We start from the raw sequence: 18,254 nt of genomic DNA on the forward strand, positions 1-18,254 counted from the left end.
CGTAAACAGAATGAGAACATGGATCCATCATGCCTTGTTACCACTGTGCAGGCTGCTGGTGGTGGTGTAATGGTGTGGGGGATGTTTTCTTGGCACACTTTAGGCCCCTTAGTGCCAATTGGGCATCGTTTAAATGCCACGGCTTACCTGAGCATTGTTTCTGACCATGTCCATCCCTTTATGACCACCATGTACCCATCCTCTGATGGCTACTTCCAGCAGGATAATGCACCATGTCACAAAGGTCGAATCATTTCAAATTGGTTTCTTGAACATGACAATGAGTTCACTGTACTAAATTGGCCCCCACAGTCACCAGATCTCAACCCAATAGAGCATCTTTGGGATGTGGTGGAATGGGAGCTTCGTGCCCTGGATGTGCATCCCACAAATCTCCATCAACTGCAAGATGCTATCCTATCAATATGGGCCAACATTTCTAAAGAATGCTTTCAGCACCTTGTTGAATCAATGCCACGTAGAATTAAGGCAGTTCTGAAGGCGAAAGGGGGTCAAACACAGTATTAGTATGGTGTTCCTAATAATCCTTTAGGTGAGTGTATATATATATGGGCAGTTCTGAGGTTTTTGACAGGGGCTGGGTATGATATTAACGATAATGCAATAGATATATTGGCTGACATGCTGGCTAAAATCAGAGACAAAAACTCCTACATTAAAAAATACAACAATAAATAACTAGGGGGACAAGTATGTGGCAGGAGCTTATCCTTACTGTATGAATGTGTAAGTGAAGCCTAAACTGTATCACCATTTTTCCTAGATTTTTCCACATTTATAGATCATCCACAGTGGAGCTTAAATGAAATTACAAGAGATTACATTTGATGATAAATGTTCAAAGATAGCTGACATGTGAATGAAAAGACAATCAAAATACATTTTGCTGATGCTTTATCTATCATTTGTTTTTTATTATTTAGCTGTATTGCTTCATCCTTATAAGACACAGATGGCTCACTAAAAAGGGAAGACAATATGCAAACAGGCACTTAGTTAAATTGTAATTATGTATTGTATGGGAAACAAACAAACACAACAGCAACAGCATGAGTGCCAGAATGAGTTGTTTTACATGCCAGTGCAATGGAGTACAGTGATAATCACTCATTCCCAGCCATCACAGGCAGGCAGGCAGGCAGGCAGACAGCATCATTAACATAGTGGGCCAATCACAGTGTACTAAATGACGGAACAAAGTGGATTGTACATGGCACAAATTGAATTACGGTCAGAGACCCTGTTTATCCACTTGGCCAAAGCAGCTGTGGCAGGGGCTTGTGGCGAACGTGGATTTTAATAAGATACTGTGGGCAGTGAGGTGGAGAGATAGAAAGAAGCAGCACCAGGAAACAGAGCAGGGCCTTGGCTGGCTCACCTGCAGCTCCAGTGAGTGCAATTAGGATCTTTCCCATCCCACCTGCCTGCAACCCTGCCTCCCGCCTGCTGTCTCTTCCTCTCTCTCTCTGTCTCTTCCAACGTTCTTGGCACACAGCAGTGGTTATTGTGTGCAAGAGAGAGAGATAGAGAGACAGAGAGGGAGAGTCGATGTGCTACTTGGCACAGGCTGTTTCTGAACACTGATCACCGAGGGTAGCTGTGTGTGCGGCGAGTCTGTAATTATAAAGCCGAGGGCAAGGTTGAGTCTTCACACACTACAGAATCTGCCGTCTCAGCACATCTCCGTAAGCGAGACTGCACGGTGATTCTCCAGACCCACTTGCCTGATATAAGAAGCGGCTGTCTTTCTTTCAGATACCAGCATGAGTCTGCAAATGTCATTGTCAGTGCATCACTAAGGGCACCTACCTTTGAAAAAAGAAGCACTCCTGTCTTCAGTTTAAGAGACTAGGTGAAGTCTAACATTAGATAATGAAGACATGACCTACCATAATTACACTCACATTCAGCTTTAAGGCTTCTTCTTCATCATCATCTTTCTTCTCCTTCCTCAACAGTTTTTTCTAATAGCATACATTCTTCCTTCAAATTGTGAAGAACAGTTGAAGGGATCTCATTTGCTTTTGAACCCTGTACTCTTCTTAGTTGGCTACCCTCCTCAGTTTCTTTGCTTGGCCACATTGCTTCAGTACAGCAGAGTGGTTTAAGATCTCAAAACGCTGCTATGTGAGTGTGGTCCTTAAGCCCTTGAAAAGGTATGTGATCAGCATCAGGCTGTAAAACCCTGCAAGATTTAACAGAAAGTCATAAAACTGTGTCTAAGTGTGTTTACAAATAAAACAACATTGATGTAGCAGTGAACTACTCAAGCTGCACAGCAGGGGTACGTTTAAAATGAGAAGTAGTTTCTCTGTGCCTGTTTTTATGCATTTATAACAACCTTTCTGTCTCAAGATTTGACTATTAGAGAAATAGTCCTCTAAACACATCAGCAGCTAATTGTGAAACTAAATAAAATAGCTTGAATGTGCTCCTCAACGCATAGATAGTATTTGATTGAGTTTACAAGGTTCAGTTATCTCCATGGCAATTAACTACCCCTCAGATATTTCCTTGTGTTCTCCTCAATATCAATAATGATTCCTTTAATATATCTGCACTCTCTGATGAAAGATAAACATCTTGGTAACGAATAAAAAGGGACTGTATTTGCTAAGATACGGATTGCAGATTCCCATGATTGTTTGTACTTGGTCTCCAGCCTGCAGTACTAAACGTACCTAATCCAAAGTTCCACTTGGGATCTCTTTTCCCCGTTTTATTGTTGAGCTTGAAGTAGTCATCCTTGGGCTTAGCTTTGCCAACCCATTAAGGAATTTTGTATACCCAGATCAAGTCCCCGGGTCGTCTTTTGTTTGGGGTTGAATTCCTTAACCCTGCTTGGGTCAGAAACTCCTTTGAATCATGTCCACCTGAGCCAATAGAACAACAAAATATGAATACACTTTGAAGCTCAAGCACCTTATTAAACATATAAACAGAGGAAAGCTGATTGCAAACATCTAATAAAAACGTTCCTCTGTGTATGTCTCCAGTGTACATATCTATAGTGCTGCAGTCAATTTTCTGCTACAGTTGGATTTTCAGAACCACGGGAGAGGCCTGGTTGCCACACAATTCGATTTTTCCCTTTGATTGGTTTGTCTTTTAAATTCCTAGTGTGTCGTCCTCAGTGGAGTATGCATTTGATTACATGGGCAAAACGCTCTTTTTGATTGAGTGTGCCAAGGTGAGCGCACACAGATGGCAGCCGTTAGACGGACTGCAGTGAGGACACACACCAGCCAGCAAGAGCACGGGAGATTCTGCAGAAGCAATCCAACAACAACACCAACAAAAAGTGACGCCCACTTGTTTAGCCAGCTATCCTGATTGTTTGCATGTTCTAGTCTTGTTTGTTTGTTAATCACGTTTTGGTCTTGTATACATACATAATTCAAGAGAGTGCACTTTAGCAGAAAGAAAAAATAAAAGCATACTGACCTACTTTTTAGGAGGCTGTCCCAGATTGGAAGTTGTTAATGAACTCTTCAGTTTTTCTGATTGTTGGCTTTTGCTGGCAATTTTGTTCACTGAGGCTGTTTTCATGGGAATGGTTTCCCTCTCACCCATTCTCTGGCCTGCAGTCTGAAGATTTACAATTACACTCCCAGGAATTTCAGTCACGAGTACTTCAACTTGACGTCCTAAACTGTAATCACCCAGTGATGCACCGTATCATCTTTCTGTCTGCCCTGCCTGATGGGGCCTAATTATTAAGGATGTAATACAAGTAGAGATGAGCATAAGACAAGAAAGCCTTGGCATTATAGGTTTTTGTTTTTAGAGTCACAGCTCTGAAAAACAAAAACAACCTTTGTACAAGTGAGTGGCCCCCCTCTTGCATGCTTTTTCTGCAGTGGCTCTCCACAGAATGAGTTCATCTATAATAAAAAAAAATGTAGTCACAACAACACTTTTTAAAAATATATCCCCAATAATAATAATATTAATAATACAAACAGTAATAATAATAATTAAAACATACAACATAAGCTTCTTGATTTTAAAATAATCGGGAAGGTGATTTCAAGAAAAAATACTCTTCAAATGAACCTTAATGCCTGTAAGTCGTCTTCCCCTTCCACTTTAATTTATAACTGTTCTAATACACTTCTCAGCAGGCATCTCCTGTGGTGTAATTGACCCTGTCTTGTCGTTAAAAGGCCTTACCATCAGCCTGAAAGACTGATCTGTTGCGGAGGCTGATTATCTTGTAGGTAATTCCGACTGTCAGATATTAATGCTTAATAATTAACCAGGAATAACTCCATAGATCTACACGGCCATCAATGCCTGATGAAGCAATACCCAAAGAATGCCTCTCTGGAGCACCTGGGGTCAATTCAATCTTTGGCTTCCCTGCTGTGATAAAACTCTGCAGAGGATTGTGTGCCTTTCCTTTACACCTTGCCGAACACCCGCAAGGATGTATCCTGTACTTCTCAGGCCTTTTCTTTTTAGCTTCATCAGCTCTTCCCACGGAAACAATTGGTTTTGCAATTTTGCAAGTCTGTTTGTTTGTGCGGTGTGTTTGCAGTGCTTCTGAAATGCGGAAAATGCATAGGTTTTTTTTTACATATGGCATCAAAGTCCTCCCAGGTGCAGTATATTCTGCATGATCTGCCTAGAATATTCACCATCTTTGAAGGAGGATACAAGTCCTTTGGCTTCTACTTGTATGGCATTGTTTTCTTGACATCTCTCGCTATTTGTGACTCAAATGTTTTAAGTCATGTTTGCTTCCTTCAGAAACATTTTGAAGGGTTATTGAACTAAAATGATGGCTGGCACTCTCGGCACCAACGTGTCGGTGTGCGCCTAATCATGAAAAGCACGACCATCTGAGATTCAGCTGCCCAGAGTTTTCATTACACATCTTCAGACAAAATCACAGTGTATGGCAAGACTGAATCTTTCTCTTACACCAAAAACGGCTGGTGTGGAGGTGGGAAACTCTCATCAGATGTAACTCATATATTTTTCAATAGGCAAAACCACTTTTTGTTTATTAGGTGAGTAACAGGCAGAAGTGAGCAAACGTGTTATTTTAAGTCTTCGGCATTTATCACCATCTTAACAAGCTCACTTGACAACCTAGATGTCAGACATTGACTTTGCACTCAGCAGAGAAAGTGGAATTGAATAGAGCTATAGAAATATTTTCTGAAGGAGACAAGAGTTTCTGTCACTTCAGTTTGTTAACACATTTACAAGATCTGAAAATGCGTACGTCATGTTTACGGCTCTGTGAACTTCACAGTCATTTTTGAACCTCCCAAACACTCCTTTTTACTTTTGAAAGCAGCACCTGGAGAAAAGCTAAGAACAGGATGTATCAACTTCTGACTAAATTATTAAGAAGGGATAATATTGAAACATTGCTGAAGTTAAGGGTAATATTAAACTTGCATTTGTGAAGATTAAGACTGAAAATAGGAGGCTTTTCTTCATACAAAGGATTGTGGAAATCAGGAACAAGCTAGGCAGCACTATTGTTAAATCAGATTCCCTGGGATCAACCAAGTCCATACGATTGGAAGAATGGTCTAGTTTCTCACATGTTGTTGTGTTCTTATTTTAAAACATTGAGAGATTCCATTTCTTTGTGGGGGGGAGGGATGATCACATATAGACAAGCGGAGGAGGGTGAATTGCATATTGCGGATGGGGTTTAGCCATGGCGAATGAGAGCTTGGGGCGGAGCATGTGCACTTGTGCTTTAAAGTTCCGTTTTGCTGTTTTTTTTATTTCTTTGTTTTTTCACACATATGTTTGGCCAGATGGCACTGTTTTTTGTCCAGGTGAGCCACCTAGCCTGTAGAGCACTGCGGGAAACCCTGATTTCTCCAGATTGTCTTTCCATAAAAATATGACAGCAGTACGGTAGCCTATAACAGCAATAAAACTTCCTCCTTTATCTGAGGATTATCTGAAGAAGACAAAATGCCACAAGAACAAGCAGGAACTAAAGACAGCTGCAGTGCAGGCCTGGCAGAGCAACACCAGGGAAGAAACCCAGCATCTGGTGATGTCTATGTGTTCCAGACTTTGCAAAAGGATTTGCAACCAAGTATTGAAACTCACAGTTTAATTCATGATTATGTTAGTTTGTCCAAATACTTTTGAGCCCCTAAAATTGGGGGGACCACATATAAAAATGGGTGTAAATTCCTACATCGTTCACCCAATTTGGATGTAACTACCCTCAAATTAAAAATGACAGTCTACACTTAAAGATCATCATGATTCCTTTCAAATCCATTGTGGTGATGATGATGACAATTGTGTCACTCTCCAAATATTTTATGGACCTAACTGTATATATAATTTCCCTTTGGTTATGCTTTTAACAAAAATGCTTGAATAATAAACTAAGAACTACAAAATGCCTAATTTCCCCCTACACACAGGATCTCACTATGTTGTTATAGTGGCATTATAGTAATTTACTTCCCTTCTTTCCACTTACACTTAAAGAAATGTATTAAAGATTTACAGCAGTGCTCTTCAGTGTTTCTGATGTTGCACCTGTTTTGCTTCCTCGCATGTGTCTCAAGAGCAATGAGATGATTTTTATTCCTTACTTGTAACATTTAATGAAATTATCCAGTGACACCAAATCCTGGTGCAATGTCTGTCCTTCTTGCACAATTTAAGTAGACTGCTTTAATGCATAAAATAAAGCATTACGATCTGGATAAAAGAATGGCGCCTTTCAGATATGTAGTCTTCTAACTTGGAAATCTGTTATCTAGTTTTTTAATTATTTGGATTGTTCAACCAATGTACTGCTTCACCTCTTTATCCCACATCACTGTTCATACATGGCTGCATGATTAAGTAACGCATTAGCCATGTAGATGTGGAGATTGTATGTTAAATAAAATATTTGATTTAGTGATAGACATTTGCATCCCTTACTGCAAATCTTTCTAGGTGCATGGAAACGCCTCTGAGTGTGATTTACAGAACACAGATGCCTGCCATAGATATTATTAAAGGCAACAAGCTGCTTTCCAATGATAGCATGCAGTCTACAGTACCATAGCTTTTCATTGTCAAAAAAACAAAACAAATGTTCTCTGGGATGTTTGGCTCCTGTGTTCAGAAATCCTCTTCCTACATTGAACATGCAAGAGCAGCAGCAAATATCTTGACAGAACTTTGACTCTTTTGTTCTGTCTTCAGGTGACATTGTTTTGATATCACATTTGAAGAGGCTTAACCTCAGGCTTTGCTGGTGATCGGCTTGTCTTGACACTCAGTCATTCCCCTCATGTGTAATACCAGCAATCTTGCTGGTGTTACTTTATGTAAGAGTGAGTCTCCCTAAGTCCGAGTCCAGAACTTCAAAATTCGGTGTTCTTTGGGGTCACTCAGGGTGAAGAGCATGGTCATTGATGTTCCTTTACATTTTGTCTCACACTCCAAAACAATTTATATATTTTTTTAGGCCAAGAAATGCCAGACCACAGTCTCTCCTCCTCTGAGCCCTGTTCTCAAGAGCCAGTCTGCATTTACAATGAATTAAGCAGAAAGGTCTGCTATCGTCTTCAATAGCCATTCATCACATTGACTAGTGCTACACGCCGAAGGTCTTTCAGGGTAAGAGTTTTCCCTTGTACAGTAAAAGATAAGACAGTATCAAGCCTCTGCGACCAGAGGGAGGCCGTATCTGCTGCTGGTATGAGATCTTGAGAGAGATTGACTTACTGTATTAATAAGAATAAATGTGTTGGTAAAACTACATTTCATATGAAAGTAACATGATATAAGGATATATATTAAATTAGCTATGTTATTCTACTCAGTGTGGACAAAGAACAAAGCAGTGAACGCTAGTTGGTACACAATAGAGACTTAATGTTATCGGTGCTTTCATTCAGCCGATGCCAGATGTTTTTTTGTTTTTTTGAGGAAACACTTAAACCACTTCACTTCAGTCTTCTGTCCTACTTTTCTTTGTCAATCTATAAGAATGGTTTTACTTTTTTTTCCAGTTCTTCTTCTTTCATTCTTCCATTCTTTCAACAATTACAGGAATCTGAGCATTGTTAACAATTTTTTAAGCTCACTATCTTAAAATGCCATGAACAACGCCTACTTGTACACTAAAACATGATGTTCCTGATCAGAGCGATTCTATATAAATAGAATCACTTCATAAAGAACCTGCAGAATGTGAATTAAAAGTATTATATGTATTCTTCTCACTTCATGGTAGAACTCAGAAGTAATTTGTGGCCTTTAGTTTTGAAGCACATCACAGGAAAGTGTGCTGGTTTAATAATAATGATAATAAAATACATTTATATCAGACGCCTTTCACTGTGGTAATGAGGGTTGCTTGACGTAGATATGCACATTGGTTATAGATTCTCCTAAGACACAATTATTATGTTTCTTCTTTTTTGTCCTCTACCTCTGTCTAATATCCTCAGAGCCAGTCTAGAAGACACTACAGTTACAGACCCTGTCACTCAATCTGATGGTGATATGATTACTGGGAAATGCTTTATTATTTTCTCCTCTTGTTCTGCTGGTACTAGTTAAAGTTCCTTTGTGCTCCACAGGAAAAATGTCTCCTTGCTTTCAGGCCTAAACTAACAACATTTTCTGGACAAGAGTAGCACCAGGACTTTGGCAATTGCAATAAGATTTAAGATTAAGTTCAAGAAAATACTGAACAGTGAAGAAGAAACTGTGAAGAAACTGACCAAAGAGCTGCAAGAGAACTGATAATGATGGCAACGTCGTTAATAATGGTTCATCGGTTCCATTTGAAAGAGGGCCATTGACTCCACACACCAAGGCCGAGCAAAAGGTTGCAGTAGTACAGTGGCTGCTATTCATCACATTAAGTTTTTTTTGTTGATCTTGTGTTGGCTTTGAGCAACTAAGCAGATTTGATGCAAGCAAGAGAGCTTTAGTCATCAATCAGTCAGTGTTTTTTTATGATAAATAAACATATTCCTTCAGGACACAGTGATGATGATGTACAATATGTGGGAACAGGGAGCTAGGCACCGCAGTCAGGTTTAGAAAAAGCCCAACTTTGCCTCAGGTTTACGTAAGGGGTGGGAAAAGTAATCCATTGCAGAAAGCCACTTACCACAGCGGGTGATTAAGTCGTGGTTGTTAAAGCTGTGTCCAAAATGACTGGCAAGCTTGGGGCTGGTAAAGGTCAGGAGGGACTACAGTAGGAGGATCTGTTGCTTGCCTTCGCTTGCCCAGCTGTCGGATGACTAATGAAAAACATGCCTGGTGTGGCTCCTTGCGAGGGAGAAAAGCGAATCAAGTCATTTGCAGCTCAAACCAACACGGTTATGCCAAACGTTCTATTACCCATCGGCACGACTTCACCGCGCTCTGTGTCTGTGATTAACATTTGTCTACTTCTCTCTTCAAACTCCCCAACCCCTGCCACCCTTACCCCATTGACTTACAGAAAAAAAAGCTTACTTCTGCTTCCCTGATAAATCCTGAACTGAAATGAAAAATTCTCTGTTGTTTACCCGTTCTCAGCTAATTTCCCACTGTTTAGATTCAGTTATGGGTCTAAGGACAGTTTTCGTTTAGTCCTTGTCATGCTGCAACACAGAACACAGGCTGGTTGTTGAAGGTTTATTATTTTTTTTCCTGAAGAGTTTTCAGACTTTCTGCCTCTGCTTTCCTTTTGTTTCTCAACATTTATTTATATTTTTTGCTGAAGTTGCATAAGCAGTCGGTCATCCCTCATATGTACCAGTATCCGTTTCTTTTCATAACATATCACAATCTGGTTGAATGAAAAATAACAGCTTTGTGTTTTCATAAATAAACAGTTTGCCAGTGCAGAACTGATCTGAACATGCAGTAGCTGTGTTAAATAGGGCTGGGTAAAAAGATTGATTTTCCAATTAATTGGGATTCTGGTTTGGACGATCTGATATCATTTATTAAAATCCTGAGATCAATCTTTGTGAATCTATTACTTTTGTCAGTGAATGAAAAAATGGTGTTGCCTGGTCAAAAATATGCGTGAATGAAAAAAAAAAAAGATTTTATAGCACAAGCACACATGCTCTGCCCCACGCTCTCTTTCGCCATGGCTAAAGCTGATCCACAAACACCCCCGACAATAAGCGATCGCCCCCCCCTTCACTCTTCAATACACGTGGCTGTTTCACACACACACTAAACTTAGCCTTACACTTACACATTTTGAAAGCTGATTTATGCTTACTTAACCATTTTTATTAAGACTATAGTGAAATAGACCATGTAGATTTTGAGTGTTAATACATGAGGTAGATAAAACTAAGGTGTGTGTGTGTATGTGTAGTTAATATATGTGGTGACATTTTTTTTTATAATTATTTTTTTTAGTGACTATGCACTTTTTCGAATGACTTATTTTGAAAGATACTCAGAGCCTTGGTTAATTTGCCATTATTTCATGGTAGTTTATAGTAACGGTATTTTGTATTCTTTTTTTGTAAAAACAAAAGCAATTTATTTTAGTTATTAATATTTGTTAAATAAAAAGCAATTCAATGTTTGGGCCTGGTTGTCAATATTTTACATTAATCTTTAGTAATCTACCATTTTATAAAAGTTAGAGGGTTCCCCGTGCAGTTCATAGCATTAATTCTCAGAGAAATGCAATTATCACTATTCCCAAATTAAAACGAAACTAATTGAAATCAAATCGAATCGAATCAAAAATTAATCGAATCGGGAGATCAGTGCCAATACATAACAGGTCATTCAACACAAATAAAATGGTTCATACAATTCAACCTCTTGGGCCTCAACTATTTATGATACTCTAGCCATATATGCATCAGATACAATTCACCATGATCTCATTGCGATTGAGAAACACTTTAAAATAGAACTACTAAGAACTTAGCATTTAGTAGAAACAACTTTTTTTTTTTAAAGAGGCTGATTACAGTTTGACACTAAAAAGCTTGTGACCTGGTTCTGCGTGTGTTCACTTCTCTAAGGAGATTTGCACATCTCTGTGCTTTCTAAAGCTCTTCTTGGCCTGGGACCGGCTTATATAAGAGAAATGTTAACTCCATATGTCTACAATTTCAGTAAGATGTAAACTTGCTTAATAAAAACTGTGCCTCAAGGTGAGACTGCACACAGTAATTGTCCGAATTACACTTTAGTGACTAAATGCCTTAATATAATACACATGTCCCAGAGACGCGAGGTGAGAAGGTAGTAGGCTATAGCTTTTTTTCTTGCCTCTGTGAATGGTGCTTGGGCTCCGTTAACAAGGTATAATTTCTGAAAGCATTCCTGTTGAAGCTAAAGAAAATTCAGTGTGTCAAAGTCAGTATACATAATTCAAGATCTCTGAAATCCTGTCAATAAGCAAATGGTTGTACAGACTTCTGTTTTCATATTGAACCTGCATCTAACCTGCTGTTAAACCTACGGGAAAAAAAGAGAGAAAAAAGTCTCAGATCCACATTGCTGACTGTTGAAGGGTAAACAGTTTCTGCTGGCAGTTTGACTGCTCACTTTACGCTCCTCATTACTGTCTCTGAAGTTTGCAATCATCTGGAGTGGGTCTGAGAGATGTTTACTGACGCTGTGTTGGTTCATATTAATTTTTTGTCTTTGTTAGTTTGTTTTGCAGCCCTTGCAACATGCTAGTGACTTTGAGGTTCGGTCCCAGAGGCAAATTCATAATACGCTCACTCTGACATTGATCACAATCTTTCTTCGTAATGCAACTATTAAGCAACTAATTTTGTGCCAGTTATACTAACAGTAAAACTTGATGATAATGTGGCATGCCTTGTGAACACAGTTTGTCACAATATTCTTTTGGTGTTCAACACCCTGAGTGGCATAGTCCTTGACGTTATGGAGTATGTAACATAAGAATATTTATTTAAAGCTATACAAGGAATACATATGTGACTGAGATTATTTGCCACTTACTGGAAGTCATTTGAAGGGCTGATCACATGTTGTATTTATTTGACAACTTTATTCTAGATGATAACAATGGTTACACTATGCACAGAAAGGTATTTTTACTGGGAATGGTCGCCAAAGCACAGGAGGTATCTTTGATGAACCAAAGCCATGTCTGATGCCAGAAAAAACTAGGGCCCTTATACAAAACATTGCTTTCTGACACTTATGTTTCGTAAGTGGTGGTGGAAGGGACTGTAGAGAACCAAACTGTTTAGTTTACCTTGCCAGGGAAATCATGTTCCCATAATCATTTTTCTGTTAGCACATTTTTTTCCTCTCCCTCCACGGCCCTGCGTGCTAATGGTGAAGTCAACATAAAAATGTTAAATGCCATTAGAGCAAGCTGTCAGTCTGTTAAGCTGTCAGGCACATATGTGGACTTGATAAATCAGAGCCAAACTCAGTGTTGCAGCCTCTCTAGCCCCCAGGTACTGTTTGTACTCTTTATTTATTGGCTGTCTTTCTTTTTCATTTTCATTTTTTCTGTATGTTTCAGGGTTTGGCTGAAAGATTACACGTAGATCAGTCTCCTAGATTTGAAGGCAGGTTGTCCCACAATTTAGTCTCTTCCCTCGGCTTGGCATCTCCAGGCTGGCCCATACTGACACCCACATAGGGTGACACGACGCATCGTCTTGACAGAGCCATCTTGTCACAGCTTGTTGAGCTCTGCTCTGTGATTCGCCTAAGCAGATGTTACTCCTGCTTCATTGCAATGTGCGGGGATGTCTTTGCTTTTGGATGCATTTGACTCCTTTGACATTCACACAACTTGTCCTGCAGTCTGATGCGATTTGATTTATTGCTGCACAATCTGTTCTTCCTTTCCTGCTTTGAACCTCATCTATACTTTTTTGCTTTTCACTGACTTTTTACAGTGGACTTCAGATGGGCAGTGACCCTGTACTTTTTGCAATAGTTAAGAGCTGCCAATTAGAGAGTCACTAACCATCTCAGACACTAAATGAATCCTCATTAATTCTCTAGGAGGGACTGTTCACATTTTCCCTCCTGCTCTTGAACCAAAAATCCATATAGAGAAGATGTATAGGTCAGAGGGGAGCTCATCGCCAAGAGCACACGCACGTGACCAGGGGAACATGCAGCGGGGCGCCGGTCAGTGTTTGCACCAGGCGGCACACAACAACTAAAACGTCGCCGCAACAAGTGGAGTACCGCTCTATGTGCGTCTCCACCCAGCAACGTTTAAGGACACGGAGGCACTGCAACACCAACCACACGCAAGCTTGTTGTTGCTGGACAGAACACTGGTGCTGGATACAAGTGCCGAGTAGGCCCGTAGGCTTACCAACCAAAACAGTGTTAATAATAATACAAATAATAATAATAATAATAATAATAATAATAATAATAATAATAATAATAATAATAATAATAATAAGGTATAGTGCATAGACAAGACACAGATAGCTCACCTTCTTGGGTGCAGCAAAATGGCAAAAGAGGACAAACCTGTGCAGACGTCACAGTTTATAGAACAGGAAGTGGGAAGGGACCTGTTCTGAGTGATGTGTGCAGAGGCCAATGGCGGCTTTGATAGAGTGACATTTTTAATCAGGTTCCTACGGAAGTGCGCAGAAACCCCTCACCTTTGGGCAGTGCTTCCAACTTAAAAGATAACTGCTACCTATCCGCCCCGTGCTGACAATAAGCATTAAATAATATGATATAACAGGAAACAGGTTCTGCTTTCTGCTGTCAGCTGAACCTTTTGCTGACGTTACTGCAAATGCGATATGTAAGGCTCTTTGTAATATATATTCCTTTCGGGTTCCTTTTTCATAATTTGGACTATCACCGGAGACCAGAGCTATAAAATTCCAAATGGACTATTAAAATAGCCATTGTATTTCCTGAGACAAAAATGTGATTTCTGAAAGAGAGAAGGGATCTTATTTTCTTGAATATGTCTGCCTCATGCTAAAAAGCCTTTCTTTCACTCCCTGGTGGTTAGTGGTCCATGATATTGGGAGTGGATGGGGTAGTGTAGCTCAGCAGACATGCCCTTGCTCCGTCACCTCTTCAATAGCCAAGAAATTAAGATTCTGCTGGCATATCCTTACAGAAGCTGACTGTGGTGAATTTCCCTCGGAGAGATCAAGTTGCAATAAAAGCTTACCTGTAACTTTTAAGTAGATGAATAAATAGACTACTTCTGGGAAATTTAAATAACAAGAATCACAATTTGACTCAATTAATTTGTTGTAGCTTGATAGAAAGTAAACTTTAAACATATCCTTCCTTTAACCTATAATGTTCATCTGAGGTGTGAATCTCGAACTGGTTTTCATATGTCCTTTTTCACCTCAGCTCTAGCACAGTCATGTACAGAATCAGACAGAACCTGATTTCATAAATCGCTTCTCTTTGTGCATCAATAATAAATCCCAGTAGTGTGGTCAAATTGGCCAGATTTTTTTTCTCTCATAAAAATAACATCATGTTCTTGTGTTTGTCACGTGGATGTCCTTGTAATTATAAAGCATAGTCATTCTATGCACTCACACTCACAAACAAATAAGATGGATTAAAACTTAATACTTAACAGTATTCTTAAACTCTGCATTGGAAAACTGTTGAACCTTTGAAGGAAACAAACAACTGAAAGCGCATAATATAATTTATATGAAGAATTAAATGATCAAAAACCCCAACTGGGATGCAGCTGACCATCCTATCGACTTAGAGCAGATGAACCAGCAAAACAATCTTCCCGCTTTGTCATTTGTGTCCCGTAGAAGATGAAAGCAGTGATTCTCTCCATAAAGAACGCTGGATGATGAAACAATTACCTGCTTTAGAAGTTCCTGCGGTGACTGTACAACAGAATCTGCAAGGAATAGTGATGAGCACATTAATCTGACATATGCTGTCTCCAATAAAGAGGCCTGTAGTGATTTTGCAGAGAGCTGTGAGAGTGCTGGACAGCTTCAGCAATGCCAGTCCACCTTGGGGGGGAAAAAAGCGAAGCAACCCGTAGTTCTCTGCTTGGTGATCCTGGGTCTGGACCATTAAGTTTTATTTTTGTTTATGAGGCATATTGAAGCACTCTCCCCACAAATCACAGGCACTGGGGAGTCATAATCAGCCATTCACACAAGCAAAAGTCCTCATGATGCATATCAATGGGACAGACTGTGAAGGGAGAAATATGTGTTAGGAAAAAATGAAAGCCGCATAGAGTCTAGCAAAGGAAATATCACTTCAAGATAGGCCTGTTACTGTTTGGAGGATATGTGATCATTCAACCTGTTGTCATTACAAGGATCTCTTCCATACAAAACGTGTGGCACTCGAGAAATAGAGAAATACAAACTTATTTATCCATGGTTTCTCTCTTCTGTAAGGGACAGACAGCCCCATAAGACAGTCATTGTGAAATGGTCAACCTGTCTGTCAGCTCATACCTCCATTCACCAGTAACACTGTACAATTGGCAACAGAACAGACAAATCTCAACTGAAACTAATCGACATAACTTTCATATTGCAGGGAAAGTGTGTGTCATGGTACTGTCATTGCTTTGATAGATCAGAATCTCCTCTACCCTGTTCTCTTTGATACAGGAGATTGCAAAGACAATGGTCTTCTGAGCTACCGCCATTTAGGCAACCGAAGAAAAAAGCTGATAAACAGGCAGAAACAAGTTCCATGCTTGCTGGAAAATGCTTTAGTAGTAGTTGTTGTAGTAGTAGTAGTATTTTTTGTGTTATAATTGCACACAATTTGAAAATATAAAGACAAAAACAACAGCTACACAGGGACATTGAGAAAGATGAGCCGTATAAAAGGATGAACAAACAGAAAGCTTTCTCTCTGGATCTTGCCCAGGAAATTTGTAAGGAGAAAATCCCTCCATAATTAAATTAAATAAAGTGGTAATTCCTGAAATAAAAAAATCGTATAAGAAAATAACACATGCAGCCAGTTGAATAATCAAGATTGTAAGGGAAGCAAATTATTCCTTGGCTGAGGAATAGTTTTCATTACATAGTGTTCAGGAGCACTGAAGGACAAAAAGCCCTAAACTCAGCATTTCCCCCAGTTTAAAGATTGTAGATTTTATTCCAGGAAGACAGACCACTTGATACTGAATGCAGCATCTCTGGCTAAACACACAAACACAGAACCAGTCACACACATATATATATATAGTTGGTTGTTTCAGTGCTCTTACTGAATGGATATCGCTGTAAAATAATAACAGATGAGAGCGCAAGGTGTAATTAGAGAAGGGTGGTTTATAGACTTTGTATTTATCTACATATAGATATGTTAGCTGCTTTAATTCCACCAGCACCTTTGTAGCTGTGTAATTGTGTGTGCATGTGTGTGCGTGTGCGTGTGCGTGTGTGTGTGTGAGACAGAGAGAGAGTGGACTGAATTTAGACAGCGTACAGTAAATCAATTATTTTACATTCAAATTTCTTTATACTGCAAGACTCAGCAGACTCTCTCTGGCAGACTTGCTGTATTGAATTACAAGGTACTTTTTCGTGGCTGCTCATTGATTGCATTCTTCCTGTCCAGGCCTGACAATTTCCTTGGATCTCATAATTTACCAAATACATTTCTTATTTTGTTGAAGGGAATTCTTTACAGTGGTCTTATCATTCCACCAGATAGAAGCATATCTTTGGTCAGCTGTATGAAAGTTAATTGCACAACTGGGTGCGTGTTTGTATCATGTATGAGTCTGAATAATGCATTTAATATTTTCCTTTCTTAACTGAACATGTTTCTAGATTCACAGTGTTTCTCAGGTAAAGCAGCTGTAAAGTCCCCAATAAGAAGGCTCAGTGTGTGTCCAGATGGGGATGCAGCATCAGGCTTTTATGGAGGAGTTAAATGAGGGATGTGGCTTAGTCTTTGCGTGCATTAAACTGTCAGCCAGGATAGGTTTAATATGTATTTGTCAAGGCTGTGTGCATTCGAATTGCAACAACTCATCATTGTCAGGTTTTGAGACTCTTCCATAATGACGGTTGGAGGCCAAATTTAATTTCAGGATGAATAGCTTATGGACATCATTTTAGTCCACAGAAAATGTTTAATGATGGCAGTGTTTGCAGCTCCCTGCTCTAAAGCTGATTTCTGTCTGCTGTGATTCATTCCTTGTGCTCATGCCATAAATGTCTACGCTGCAATAAAAGCATTAATGAGAGATCCAGAGCTCTCAGTGTCTTTTGTATTTATGGGCAGGAGAGGCCTGCCATGTGCCTGCCATGTTCCTGGATGTGATTCTTATCCTTTTCTATGATTATTATTTTCCTGATGCCTGTAGTGATTAACCAGCATAAAATATCTGTGCCTGCTTGGTGGATGGTGATAGTTTGCCCTGCTCTATACGGTCTGTCCCATTTCACTGCACACGCATTGTATTGCATTACGTGTGTCATGCCCTGTCTGCTGTTTGCGCATTGCATCCCGCATGTGTACACTCCTACAGCGCACTGTGAACACTACTGTGCTTTGTAACCTGGTAAACTTCTATTTTAGCCGCTTTTTCCTGTATTCACAATGCATTGTGTGAGTGTGTGCCTGGGTTTCTTGGCTGTGATTTTTATTCAAGCCTTTGTCTTGGTAGAGGGGGGACTATCTAGGAAGGGCAGTCTGATGTTCTGCATTGCCTTTCTTATTTCATTGTGTGACCAAAATATTAGCTGGGAATAGTTGGTATGTTGGTCCATTCGCCGTTTCAGGAACAGTATGTTCATCTGTTAACAAAGATCAAATGAAATGGTAGCCCTGGACAAGGGCATCTGCCAATAAATAAATAATAATAAATAATAGTTTTTAAGAGAGGCTGTCAGACTGAATGTGCCTGGGTGCCACACACTACCAGGTTTTTCTTTTTCTTATTGGTTTAATCTTAACTGAATGTGAGGTCATTAGAAATGCCCCCCCCCCCCCCAGAAAGCTTCTGTTATCTTTTCCCAGCACCCAGTTCTCAGGGGGCTTCCAGCTCAAGTCTTTCTGTGGGGCAACGGGTGTCAACAGAGGCAGCAAATTGAATGTGACATTCTTATGGGTCTATGGTACACAACCAAAGATAGCATTCTGAGACTGGCCTTCACAAGGATAAAACCAGAATCTAACATTCATGGTATCTCTTACCAATAATCTCAACAGTCGTTGGATTTATTATTCCTGGACTTTTATAGGACTTTTACCCCAAAGAGAAACATAATGGAAACTGCAGACAAAAAATTGGCAGTTCTCAA

Source organism: Amia ocellicauda, chromosome 1 (genome assembly GCF_036373705.1).
Source record: "Amia ocellicauda isolate fAmiCal2 chromosome 1, fAmiCal2.hap1, whole genome shotgun sequence".
In the NCBI taxonomy this organism is placed as follows: domain Eukaryota; kingdom Metazoa; phylum Chordata; class Actinopteri; order Amiiformes; family Amiidae; genus Amia; species Amia ocellicauda.